Below are 12,335 nucleotides of genomic sequence, written 5' to 3'. Positions count from 1 at the left end.
TAAGTTCATCTGACCTCATGTTACCTCCCTGCACAAATTCGAAAAGCACTCAGTGCTGATTTGTTCTTTAGGGAAAACACATCCAGGGTACTGGGTCTTAATGTTTATCCAACCATTATTAGCAGTAGCAACAAAAGATGCAGTTATTTCAAGGTGAAAGTCATCCAGGGCACAATCACACTTCAGGTTAAAACAGTCTCCATAGCACCTCTTAGCACTCCTGCACACACAGAGTGTTTCAGTTAGGTAGACATGGACCTTCCTGGGTTATGGCCTGGGCAGCAACATTTTAAATCCATTAGGAGGGGGTGTTGGGAGAAGTAACAAGAAATGCAATATTATATCAAATGCTAGGGTGCTTTCTTGGAGAATACAAAAAAGGATTTATTTAGGCTTTTCCATGGTTTGGTTTAACAGGTATCCAGAGTAGAGAGAGCACCACTAAAAATTGTAGCCAGGTTTTATGATCCCTTCCCCTACTTTCCTTACCTTGGACAGACACTGAAGAGAGACTACTTGAAGGCAAAAAGGTGAACAAAAATAGAGCACAGCAGCCTTCCCACTTGTTGCTGAAACACATTCCTTCACCTTTGAAAAGATGCGATAGCTTTCAGAGGGCTGCCCTCAAACAACAGTACAAATTGTGTTTAAATTGGGAAACCAGCTGCTCCTTGATCAGTCATCCTTCTATCAACAACAAAACTTTAATTAGCCCCCATCTGCTTCCTGTTTTATGCTACAAATCTTAACTTTCACCTGTTTAGACCAAACTGCAATAACTATACCCACAGTAAATAAAAGCAATTAACTTCACATACAACATGTAATTAATTCTCATTAAGCTCATAGTGGGCTATTCAAAATAGTGCATAATTCAAATCAACTATTTTCCCATAAATAACAATGTTCTATACTAAAAATTTAACAGAAACTCTCTCCCACCCACATCATCTTGAATTTTTTCCATTAAGAAGGTTTTCAAACTGTCTGGCTTCAATTTCCTGATTTTACTAAGTATACGGTCATGTCAGGTCATGTAACAACAATGGATAAATTTCAAAAACATAATGTTGACTTAAAAAAAAATCAAGTTGCAGAATGATACCTACATTAACTGACAACATTTAAGTAAATGTTAGGTGGGGGATGCAAGTTCCTATATAGGGTAAATGGACCGACATGTATCAGCCTGGCCAGGAGGCAGACTTCGCAAGAAGGCCTAAAATGAGTGACATTTGTTAAAACCGGGTGGGGTCATGTGGGTACTAATTGTGTTAGCCTCCGTGCTTTCCAAGACGTTTAGAATATTTCATAAAGTTCTAAGAGAAAGACAAATAGAGGATGGCTAGCAGCCAGCAAGGGAAGGAGGAGAGCTGGCCCCTGTACTTTCTTGGCCCCATTACACAGGAACAAACCAGCTGATTGCTGGGGCTTGAAAAGGCTCCCCAAGTGATTCTCTTGCCACCCTCAAACTCATCCCTTGAGAAAGGCTGAGTAACAATCCACTCTTAAGGGCAGAGACCCTGCTCACTCATCTCGAAACTGCCCACACTCACCTACTTACCTAGTCAGTACCTGAGGTGTAAATATTATTTGAATAAATCATTAGATAAGCAGAAGAGGATTCTTTGTTCTGCTATTATCTAGTCCAACAACCAAGCACATTAAGACAATTTTCCTTTCCTGAAGGAGTCTGAACAGATGAGTAGTTGTCACTCCAAACCAATGATCAGAATCTTCTAGAAAGCTTGTTGAAAACAAAAACACGAAAGCCTTTGGCTCAGGGGCTGGGATTCAACAGGTATGAATAGAGTGAGACCAGGGACCTGTATTAAAACACCCACCAGATTTGGAAACAGCTGGATTAGCTAAATGACCAACATTCCTTTCAGTTTTGATAATCTAAGAAAATAACTGTTATTTCATATAGGTTCTGATTCAACAGCAAGAGGACGAAATCTCAGAATAGGTATCTCAGATGAGTTTGAGAAATGCTGTGTTAGTGGCACTTCGGTTTACTAACGGCAAATAATAAAAAGCTATTTATTAGTATAATGTTATTTAATAAATGATCAAGATGTTTAAAAATATAATTACAGTTATGGAAGTTATGGATAAAAGCCAGTTCATGCTGAGATCAATTTTTAAATCATCATTGTTTTTCAGAAAGAAAAACAGAAGCGTCGTTAGTGAACGTGTCAACCTCACCTTTCAACTTCCTGCAATTTTCCTCCCCCGCTTTCCCCTTTACTATTTCCCTTGGACACACACACAGCTAACTTCACAATGGAGTCTTTACAAGATTATTGCTCCAGATACCAATAGGCCAGTCAGGGACTCGGCGGGAGGAACACGACTGCAGCCTGACCACCCCTGCTTCAACAGCTCCTGCTTTTGCAGAGAAAGGGTAATGATTTCTTATCAAACGCTGACATCACCTGAAATTCCTTTACATTGTCAACATCCCATCTGGCTCCGGGTGAAGATGAACTTCACATGTGCCCTAATGAAATGAACCGTGGAATGGTCTTTGAAGGGATCAAAGATTCTGCAGATAGCAGAGCATGGGTCAGATGAGCCTGAGTCAGGTTCATGCAGAAGAAAGGAGCAAGAAACCCCATCCAGCAGAGTGGATCCAACCAGCTGCCAATTTTCAAGGGTTGGATGTAAAATCTAAATGACGAGGATATCCAGCTAAGTGTAAAACTATCCTAGCTAGTCTGTCACATCAGGGCTCAAATCACATCAAGCATCTTCTGGAGGTCTTTCATTTAGTACATAATTTTAACTAGTTCCATGTTTGAAACTAACCCAAAGAAGCACTAGTTTCTTAATTCAGCCCAAGCGAATCATGAACTCCCTCCTCCTCGCTTCATGCTTGTGGGCCTGTCTTCCATATATGGATGCATCCACCTCTTCTCCCCTAACTCCACCACTGTTGCGGTTACATGAAGGTCTTAAAGAGTAAGTGTGGGAAAGCCCTCAGGCCAAAAACTCTAGATCGCAATCCATAAAGGAGTGAAATCAATTTTGAGGACTGAGGCTAGTATTTTGTAAAATTAATAAAATTGAGCATATCTCACACAAAAGAGCAAGTAGAGTACTGTTTTGTAAAACTCCTGTATCGTGTGTGCACATGTACACTGAGTCATACTATAAAGTGGATTTCTTATTGTGCATCAAGCTGGGGAAAAGACAGAGAAAAAAAATGTAGTACTTCCTAGAGAACATGCTTTCCTGGCTCTAGGAAAAGCTGACTGACAAAGCCCAATCAGAGGGTAGTACAGCTACCCCAAAGTTTCTGGAAATGTCCCAGAACCTTCAGGGAGCTCCTACTCTGCACAAACAACAAATGAGTCTTCCCTCTCAGTGGCCCACAGGACAGACGTGCTTCTTACCACCTGGAACGAGGAAGGATGCACAAAGAGAAAGGGCCATATAGTGTCATGCTGGGCAGTTTTCAATCAAGTAACTTCTGAGCAAGTTAGGTTCTTACCAACAGAAGGAACATGGCATATCAAACCTTTCCAGAGTGTGATTTAAAGCCCTATCACTTAAGACTTTCATCTATCCCTCCCTCCATCTTTCCTTTGGGTGGGAGCAGCACAAGGAAATCATGGCTCACGCAAGTGAGAAAAAAATGAAATTTGGATTATGTTTACAGCCAAAGGAATGAGGAAAGGAGACACGCTGAACAATCCTCTACTGGAAACATTGCTGAAGTGTTTTTAAACTGAAGATTATACCACCACTTAAGATATTTTTTCTCTACTATTTTGCCCAGCATATTACAAAACTGCATCTAGGACTGAAATAGCAGATTGCCTCAAGAGCAAATGACAATATTTGTACCAGAAATGTTGGCAACCAGTGGCACAGATGGGTTTCTGCACAGCAATCCTCAAATGGGGGCTCCAAGAATAACTCCACCTACTGCAACAGTGCTAAACTGCTGAATCCTAAGTCAGAAGGGCTCATTATCCCATATTTTCCCACCATCTCCTTCCCAAAGGCACATGTACCTGCCTAACCTCCTTTGCCTGGGAAAAGCTCAAAGCACAGAAGAAAAGGAGAGAGACCAGCAGGAGAAGTTCACCAGGCATCAACAGTACTGGATGGTCAAATCCAGAGAAGCCAGTTACTGACAGGAATAGTTTATCTTCCCCTTCAAATCCAAAAAATAAATAAAAATAAAGATTTATCCAAGTTGCATCAGAAGATGCAGGGTTGGGTACCTTGGTCAAATAAAAAGTCATTTTTGTTAAAAGACGAACCCAAGAACCGAGGGAGAAACTGGTACCAACCATAATGATGACTAGGATGCTCCCAAAGGCTGTCACTCAACACCTACCGCACAGCTCACTAGAAAACAGCCACCTTTATTTTATTTTATTTTTTTAACAGCCACCTTTAAACAAAGGAGCTGGCACTTTCACATCTGCTCTTGCCCACTGACATGTGCCATTGTTACCCTGTTCCTTTGCAATTTCTACCAAATGGTCTAGAAAGGCCAATTAGAAAGAAGTCTTCACTTAGGGAGACATTAATTATGAAACCCATCCAATTTATTTTTTTTTAAGTTTTTTTTTTTTTATTTATTTATGATAGTCACAGAGAGAGAGAGAGAAGCAGAGACATAGGCAGAGGGAGAAGCAGGCTCCATGCACCGGGAGCCCGATGTGGGATTCGATCTTGGGTCTCCAGGATCACGCCCTGAGCCAAAGGCAGGCGCCAAACCGCTGCGCCACCCAGGGATCCCGAAACCCATCCAATTTAAAGTGCTGTCTTGGGACGCCCAGGTGGCTCAGCAGTTGAGAGACTGCCTTTGGCTCAGGGCATGATCTGGGGGTCCTGGGATTGAGTCCCACGTCGGGCTCCTTACAGGGAGCCTGTTTTTCCCTCAGCCTGTGTCTCTGCCCCCTCTCTCTGTGTCTCTCGTGAATAATAAATAAAATCTTTTAGTAAATAAATAAATCGTTGTCTTAGGCATGCACAGTATCCTTTCCCTGCCTTTGAAAATGGCTAGGGGTTTAGTAATAGAAATTGGTCTCTGCCTCTGTGTGGACCACGGGGTCTTCCATAAAAAAAGAACCAATGCACAAACTGTTTCAGGATATAACAGTGCTCTCCAAACTACCTTCAAATTACATAAAGCAGAATACAGACAGAATACTGCATTTATGGCTCCATATGCCCATACCTCCTATGGTACACAGAAAGCCTGTAATCTCACAAATTTAATTCAATTAATAGAAAGTTAAGGGTTCAGGCAGAAAGAATTCCACATTTAAATAAAGATTAATTTAACCCTAAAGAAACTGAGAAAGGAAGATTAAGGTAGGCTAACCTCCCACATTTCCTCTCCGACTGATCAGTATATTCCTAGGACAGGCTCTGGCTATAATTTCTTGAACTATATTTCTCACAAGGTCAGGTGAATCTGGAAAACAGAGCTCTACTTTCATTACCACGCCCGATTCACCTGAATCTGAATAAGGCAAGTGAAAACAAGTGAAACTAAATTCCCTGCCAACCTTTCAGTTTCCACTGAGTTAGCTAATGAAAATGAGGGTGAAGGAAAGGAAAAAGGAAAAAGGAAAGGAAAGGAAGAAAATGAGGGTGTTAAACCCTCCACAATCGCCAAACAAATGTTCCCAGAATCCCAAAGTCCCTACCAAAAAAAAAAAAAAAAAAAAAAAAAAAAAAAAAAAACCATTAGGCTTCGGAATATATCTTCATTCTTTTATTTGAATGAGTGTGTAAGACTGGGGTTAAGGGCAGGATTTACTCTAAGCCAAAAAGTCACTCTAAAGAAGATCCCCACTAAAAAAGGACTAGGAAACAGTATGATTTCCCCTTTGTCCATCTAATCTCCTCAAGCACTACTGGTAGAAGGTACCAGCCTCAGCAGGGCAGTCTTCAACCAAATTTTCTCTAGAGATTTCAGAACGAGCAGCTATGGAAGAAGCTTCCTTGGTAGAAAACAGGGTAGGGGGCAGCCCCAGTGGCGCAGCGGTTTAGCGCCGCCTGCAGCCCAGGGCGTGATCCTGGAGACCCTGGATCGAGTCCCACGTCAGGCTCTCTGTATGATGCCTGCTTCTCCCTCTGCCTGTGTCTCTGCCTCTCTCTCTGTCTCTATGAATAAATAAATAAAATCTTTAAAAAAAAAAGAAAAAGAAAACAGGGTAGGTCCCTCACACTCAACATAAACAGAGTCAACAAGAAGATGGTGACTTAGAAGTGCCACTGATGCACACTGTCTATAAAACAGTCCAGGTAGATCATCAAGCAATGACTGCAAGAGTGTTCAACATTAAAAGAAACCTTATACACTTCCAACTATTCTCATGAACAATTCAATCCACCAATTCTCAGAGATTGGTATGAAATTCACATTTTCTCCCCAATCAAGGCCTTTCCTCACTAATGACATGGAATTTTCAAAGGGAAAAAAAGAGAAAGAAAAAGAAAAACTCACATAAACACAGCATTATTTTTAGAAACAACTTTCATTTCCATTTCAATTTACTAAAATTCGAAACTTGCTAATAATAGAACTAGTATTTGTCACTCAAACCGGAAGTTACTGCAAAATACAATATAGTTATTTCACAGCAAATTCAAGGATCTGTGTTGTAAAATATTTGGTCTTTGTTACTCTTTCAGCATTCAATTTGTAAAAAGGAAACATGTTCTGGTTTGGTTAATTAACCACTAACATAAGTCAAATAATGAATGCTGCTGCCTCCTAAATAAAGCAGAATAGCTTAACAGAATCCTTTGAGTTTATTCGTTTCAGAACACATTTCAAAGCCACCCCAGTAACTGTCTAGAAGTTCAGAAGGGGAAATGTGCTTCTGAATGTCAATAGCAGGAGAGTCTTGGGGGGGGGGGGGCCCATTGTTCCCATGTGCTGGGAGCTCAGCTGTTTGGAACTGGCAGGAGGCCATACAGGAAGAGTTGTCAGACTTCCGGGGCTGGTCACTAGAGCATGACTGCACAAGGCCCAAAGCAGCAGGTGTTTGAGGGGTGCTTGGAAATGGCAACATGAAGACCTAAGTACTAGGAATCTGAAGAGCTACAAAAGTCTTACTCTCTTGCCATAATTTGCAATCAAGAAGTTTTAGCAGAAGTCTGCAATTTTGTCCTATGGCAACTTCTCTCTATCTCCCGGAGTGTTTGTGGCCCTTATCCAACTCTTCCCAGTAACAGCAGTATCATCTTACAACCCCTAAGGCATGCCTGAAAACACAACAGAGTGATTCAAAACCCATCATTTTGGTCCAAGAATGACTATTCCAGCACACTGACAAAAAGAAACCCACTTAGATAAACAAAAAACCTATTTTCCGCAAAACAAGGAATTGGATTAGGCTAGTAACATCTAACAACATCTAAGCCAAATGATGCAAACAGAACACCATGAGAGGAATTTACACCATGACTTAAATGCCACAAACAGGGAAATCCTCTCCTTACTGAGACTCTTGGGTCCCTTCTTACATAATGACTCCTGGCAGTTACTGTTCCTAAAATAGCTTTCTTTCCAAAATGCCCATTATCCAAAGGCTCACTCCTTCTAGAGTTTGACTCAGGTTTTAGAGAAGTGTTCATCTGTTGAGGCTGCAGAATGAAAACAGAGAATGCCTACACCTTGCTTTCAAGGCACACAGTTGGGAAGAAGCACCACAGGTAGGAGAGCCTACTGAGCTGGTAGCTAAGAAATCCTGCTCCGCCTGGTGTCACTAACCAGCCTGGCAACCTTGAGCATAGCCTCAGTTTCCCTCGAGGAAATGGATGGCCTCCAAAGACACTTCAACTCTTGTAAAAGTCTGTGAATCTAAAAAAGCAGGACCCACTTTAGTAATCCCACCCAATCTGAGGAAACAGAAGAAGGGACCTAAGAATACCCTACAGGATAGATAGGAACTATTCCCAGTGGTAGCCCAGTAAGAGCTGAAATGTGTCCACTCAAATCCAGAACGAGTGACCTCTAAAGATGAACCAAACATAGCACAAACCCAGAAAATGCAACAGATAAAAGTTAGCTTTCCATCTCCACAGCATAGGTCATCCAGCAGTCTCAAAGTCCAGAATGTGCTACGATGGCTCAGACTTGCTGGGAGTAGAAATGCGATGAGGAAGTGGAGATACACTGAAATGCCATCCCAGTTTAAGCAACATACCCAGGACCTGTACTGACACCTTCTGTGCAGCCTTTTTCAAGAAAATCAAATTGCTCGGGGAAGGGGTTGGACTTAATTTAACTAAACGTTTCACCAGGCACATGACAATTTTTCATTTAACATTTCACTTTATATAGTGGCCAACAAAATCCTCTTCTACCTAATGTCTATGATTCTCTTCCTTTCATTACTTTCTGATTTTTAAGGTGGTAGTAGTAGTAGGTATTGCAAACCACATGATGCATAGGTTCTTGCAACACCTCTGGAGGTATGTAACATGACTGATGGCTGTAGGATGAGTGGAGGCCAAGAAGACTAGCAGTCTCAAGCAGAAAGGACAAGAAGTTCACCAAAGTTCAACATTTCTGCTCTGTAAACAAAGTAAGAAATAAAGAGGCCCTTCTGCCAACCAGTAAGGAGGAAGGGCAAGCCCTGAGAAATCCAAGAAGGAGCGCACAATTGGGAAGAGGGGAAGATGGTACCTTGCTACTGAAAGATGGCAGTGATATAAGATGTTTCCTAGTGGCTCCCACCTTCCAGACACACGTAGCACCATAACTAGGTCCAGGCATGGTCTAGATAGCAACTCCTGAAGAAGGCAAGCCCCACAAAAGGAAAAAACCATCACTGGCTAGGAGCTTCAGTCAAACTGGGCAATTCTGGGCAACTGAAGTTCCTGAGACTGCCAGGAGCAGAGGGAATAACTAGTAAATTAGTGTGCAAGGCATCCAAGGCCCAGAACAGGAAGTCCAGTGCCTTTCTTTTCCCAGCAGGCCAACCAGGTGCTGGAAAGGAAAGAAATTAGAGTGGAAGCTGACAGAGGAAACCCCCAATGGGCCTATGAAGAGAGAGAGTGTAAAACCATTAAAGGCCAGTCACTTTGTAAATTTACCACTATTCTTTTTGCCAACCCTTATTTTCTTGTGAAGTATGCAACATTTGATTGGAAAACTGGATGAAAAAGTCAGGAAATAGTTTCATTTCCCTCCTTAGGGAGCAGAATAAATGTAGCTCTCAAGGCCAACCTGAAGAGATACAGAGTCACTACTAAGAGACACCACTGTCCACATTGGACAGCATCTATGAGGCCCAAAGGATCTCCTCCTGATAGTCAAGCCCTGTGTCATCTCCTCCCCTCCAGGCACTCACCTTAGTTAGACCCTGGATTCCTGACCCCACAAAAACTGAAATAATGACTCTGTGTTATTTTAAACTGCTAAGTTTCAGAATATGTTGTTTTTCAGCAACTGATAGCAAAAATACTCCATTTCACTGAAACTTTCAATACAAAATTCTAAACAACTGAAATTAGTACAAAGCAGTGACTCTTCTCAACTTTGGGCTCAAAGACTTTATCAGGACACAGAATCCTAACAGAATGACATATGGTAATCGAGAGAGATACAGTATGTTCTTTTATTTGTGATGAGGCACCTGAGTAGTGCAGTCAGTTAAGCAACTGACTCTTGGTTTCGGTTTAGGTCACGATCTCAGGGTCATGGGATCAAACCCCGCATCAGGCACTGCACTCAATGTGGAGTCGGCTTAAGATTCTCTCCCCCTCCCCGCCCTTCTGCACTGCTCTCTTGCTCTCTAATAAATGAATTTTTTTAATGTGTATTTATTTGTCAGGATAAAATGTATGTATATGGTGCAAAATTTGAAAGATTCAAATGAAGACCTCTCCATTTCAGGTGTCTGCATAAATGCACCTCAAAAAAGCTACCCTCAAATCCTGGGTTCCCCTCCCCCCCCAATTCCACTCTCATTGCTTAACTTTTTTTTAGTAGGCCATGCCCACCTGGGGCTTGAACTCACAATTCTGAAATCAAGATCTGAGATGAAATCAAGAGTCAGACACTTAACCAACTGAGCCACCCACATGCCTCACTTTATTAATTTTTTCCAAAGCACTCGTCATCATAACATACTTCACATTATACTTATCTAATCATTATCTAGCTCTCCTGCTAGTACTGTGAACTCCACATGGGTACAAATTTTACTGTTGTTTACTGGTGGGTCTCCAGCTCCCCAGGCCTACGTATTAGATATTTAGTACACAGTGACTCCATGGGTAATAAGGAGATGAGGTAAGAAAAGTCTCTGCATATTCTCGACATGGTCACTGATGTGGGAATTCATATCTGATACTAAATTTAAAGCACTTTTCATCCTAGATGTGTTACTTTTTATCTCTTTGAGAGCTCCAAAAGAAACTGGACTTTTCTACAGAAACATTGAACCCTGCCCTGGTGTATCTCAGAGTGAAACATCTAATAATGAAGGCCTTTTCATTCAATGACTTTTTGAAATACTACTTTTGATAAGAGGTTCCAATGCATATTTTACTGTAAGTCAAAGTCATTACAGATATTCTGAAGTGTGGCTACATCATATTTCCAATCATTTTATTATTTAAGTCTTCTTTGGGGGAAAAAATTTAAAATTTCAGGTAACAGGAGAGGCTCCCATGCTTGCTTCAGCAGCACATGTACCAATATTGGAATGATACAGAGAAGATTAGCATAGCCCTTGTGCAAGGATGACACATAAATTCGTGAAGTGTTTCTTATTTGGGAGAAGGTACAATTTATAGTAAATTAAATGCACAGATCTTAAGAGACAGTTGAATCTGGCAATTGCATACCCTGTGGAACCACTAGCCTAATCAAGAAGAGTACACTTCTATCACCCCTGAGAATTTCCTTGTGTTCTTTCCCAGTTGATCCAGCATTCTGCCAATTCCCCTTCCTCCGAAAGTGGCAGCCTCTATTATGATTTTTATTCATCACAGCTTATTTTTATGGTTCTAAAACTGCACATAAAAGTTCATATAGTTTAAAAACAAAAAACAAGGCTGCACATAAATGGTCAAATTAAAAAAAAAAAAAAAAACCACCACACACACACAAGGCTCACAACACGAAAACAAAATAAAAAACCCATGAGACTGCATACCACCGTGGTATGGCTGGTATTACTCGATCTCTCATTCTTCATACCATCCCCACGAGCTGCTGGTTGTATATCATCTCCTGGGGAACACACATAACTTAAAAACTATAGCGAGGATGACTCAATTCTTGGTTGCTATAGGTCAATAAAGAAGTTAAATTTTTGCAAGTAGATTAAATGAAATAAATCATTAGGCTTGCTAAATGCTCACAGGCTGACATCTCATCCAACAATAAATACTACATGTGACTTACTCTTCCAACCTGGGGACACCATAATGTGCACTGCCCATCTCATTTAAACCTCATGCTACTCTCACCTCCTCCTCCAACAGCTTTCAGATGATTCAACACTACACAAATTAATTTGAGAACCTGCGTACCTGGTCCTCCATGGGAAAAAAAAAAAAAAAAACAAACTTATCAAAACTTGGGAGACAGAGAAAGTTGCTTCCTGCCTGCAATTTGCTTAGTGAATCAGGCCTACAGTAGCTTTCGGGGAGTTACCTCAAATTTTGAAAAGCAACAGACCAAGCCATATTTCAAAGATCCAGAACAAAGAACATTCGCTTTTTGAACAGCAATGCTAGAAAGGCAGAAGAAAGGCTGATGGACGGATGCCTGGTTTCTATATCAGGAACATTTTCTGCATAGCTCCAATTCAAGGACTAGAACAGGAACATCAGGTGAGCTGTGCCTTGGATGTGAGCTCGCAAAGGACTACCACTCTGTCTTACCCTTACGTGTCCTTGTGCAGGGCTCAGTGGAATCAGGCAACCAGAGTTTTCATCACCAGAAAGAATCTACCAGTTACTCTCTCTCGTTTTCCAGTTCCAATAACCCCAATTCCCATTTTCCAGTCCCTTTTTTTCCCAGTCCTTTTTATGACTTTACAGTGATGGTGCACCCCTACTGTCCTGCTATGAAATATTAAAGAAGTATATAGGGGGCATTTCTGGGTCTCACATTATTAAACATAATTAAAAGGTACGTAGCTTACAATATTACCAATCTAATAAGCAATAATTTCACAGCCTACACAATAATTATGTATATAAAACTGAACACTGCTAAAGTATCAACTATGCTTCAAAAATAGAAGCAAGTATTTTGATTAAGACTATTTAAAATCTAAGATTCAAGGAGGAGGAGTATAGAATCTCAAATCACACATATAATACAGTAATTAGAA

At 41.0% G+C, this 12,335-nt stretch overlaps 1 protein-coding gene and 1 non-coding gene across 2 annotated transcripts in view; one reads left to right on the top strand and one right to left on the bottom strand.

Moving 5' to 3' along the window:
• The window catches only part of FOXO1 (forkhead box O1), a 104,151-nt gene that overhangs the window by 25,193 nt on the left and 66,623 nt on the right, over window positions 1-12,335 (bottom strand). The window lies entirely within an intron of this gene.
• On the top strand, window positions 10,664-10,766 carry LOC140616674 (U6 spliceosomal RNA). The gene has a single exon (XR_012017080.1). It is a non-coding gene; the product is annotated as a U6 spliceosomal RNA (small nuclear RNA).

Source organism: Canis lupus, chromosome 24, assembly GCF_048164855.1.
Source record: "Canis lupus baileyi chromosome 24, mCanLup2.hap1, whole genome shotgun sequence".
Taxonomy (NCBI): domain Eukaryota; kingdom Metazoa; phylum Chordata; class Mammalia; order Carnivora; family Canidae; genus Canis; species Canis lupus.
Note: the sequence above shows the minus strand (reverse complement) of the source record. Positions and strands in the feature narration are given on the sequence as shown.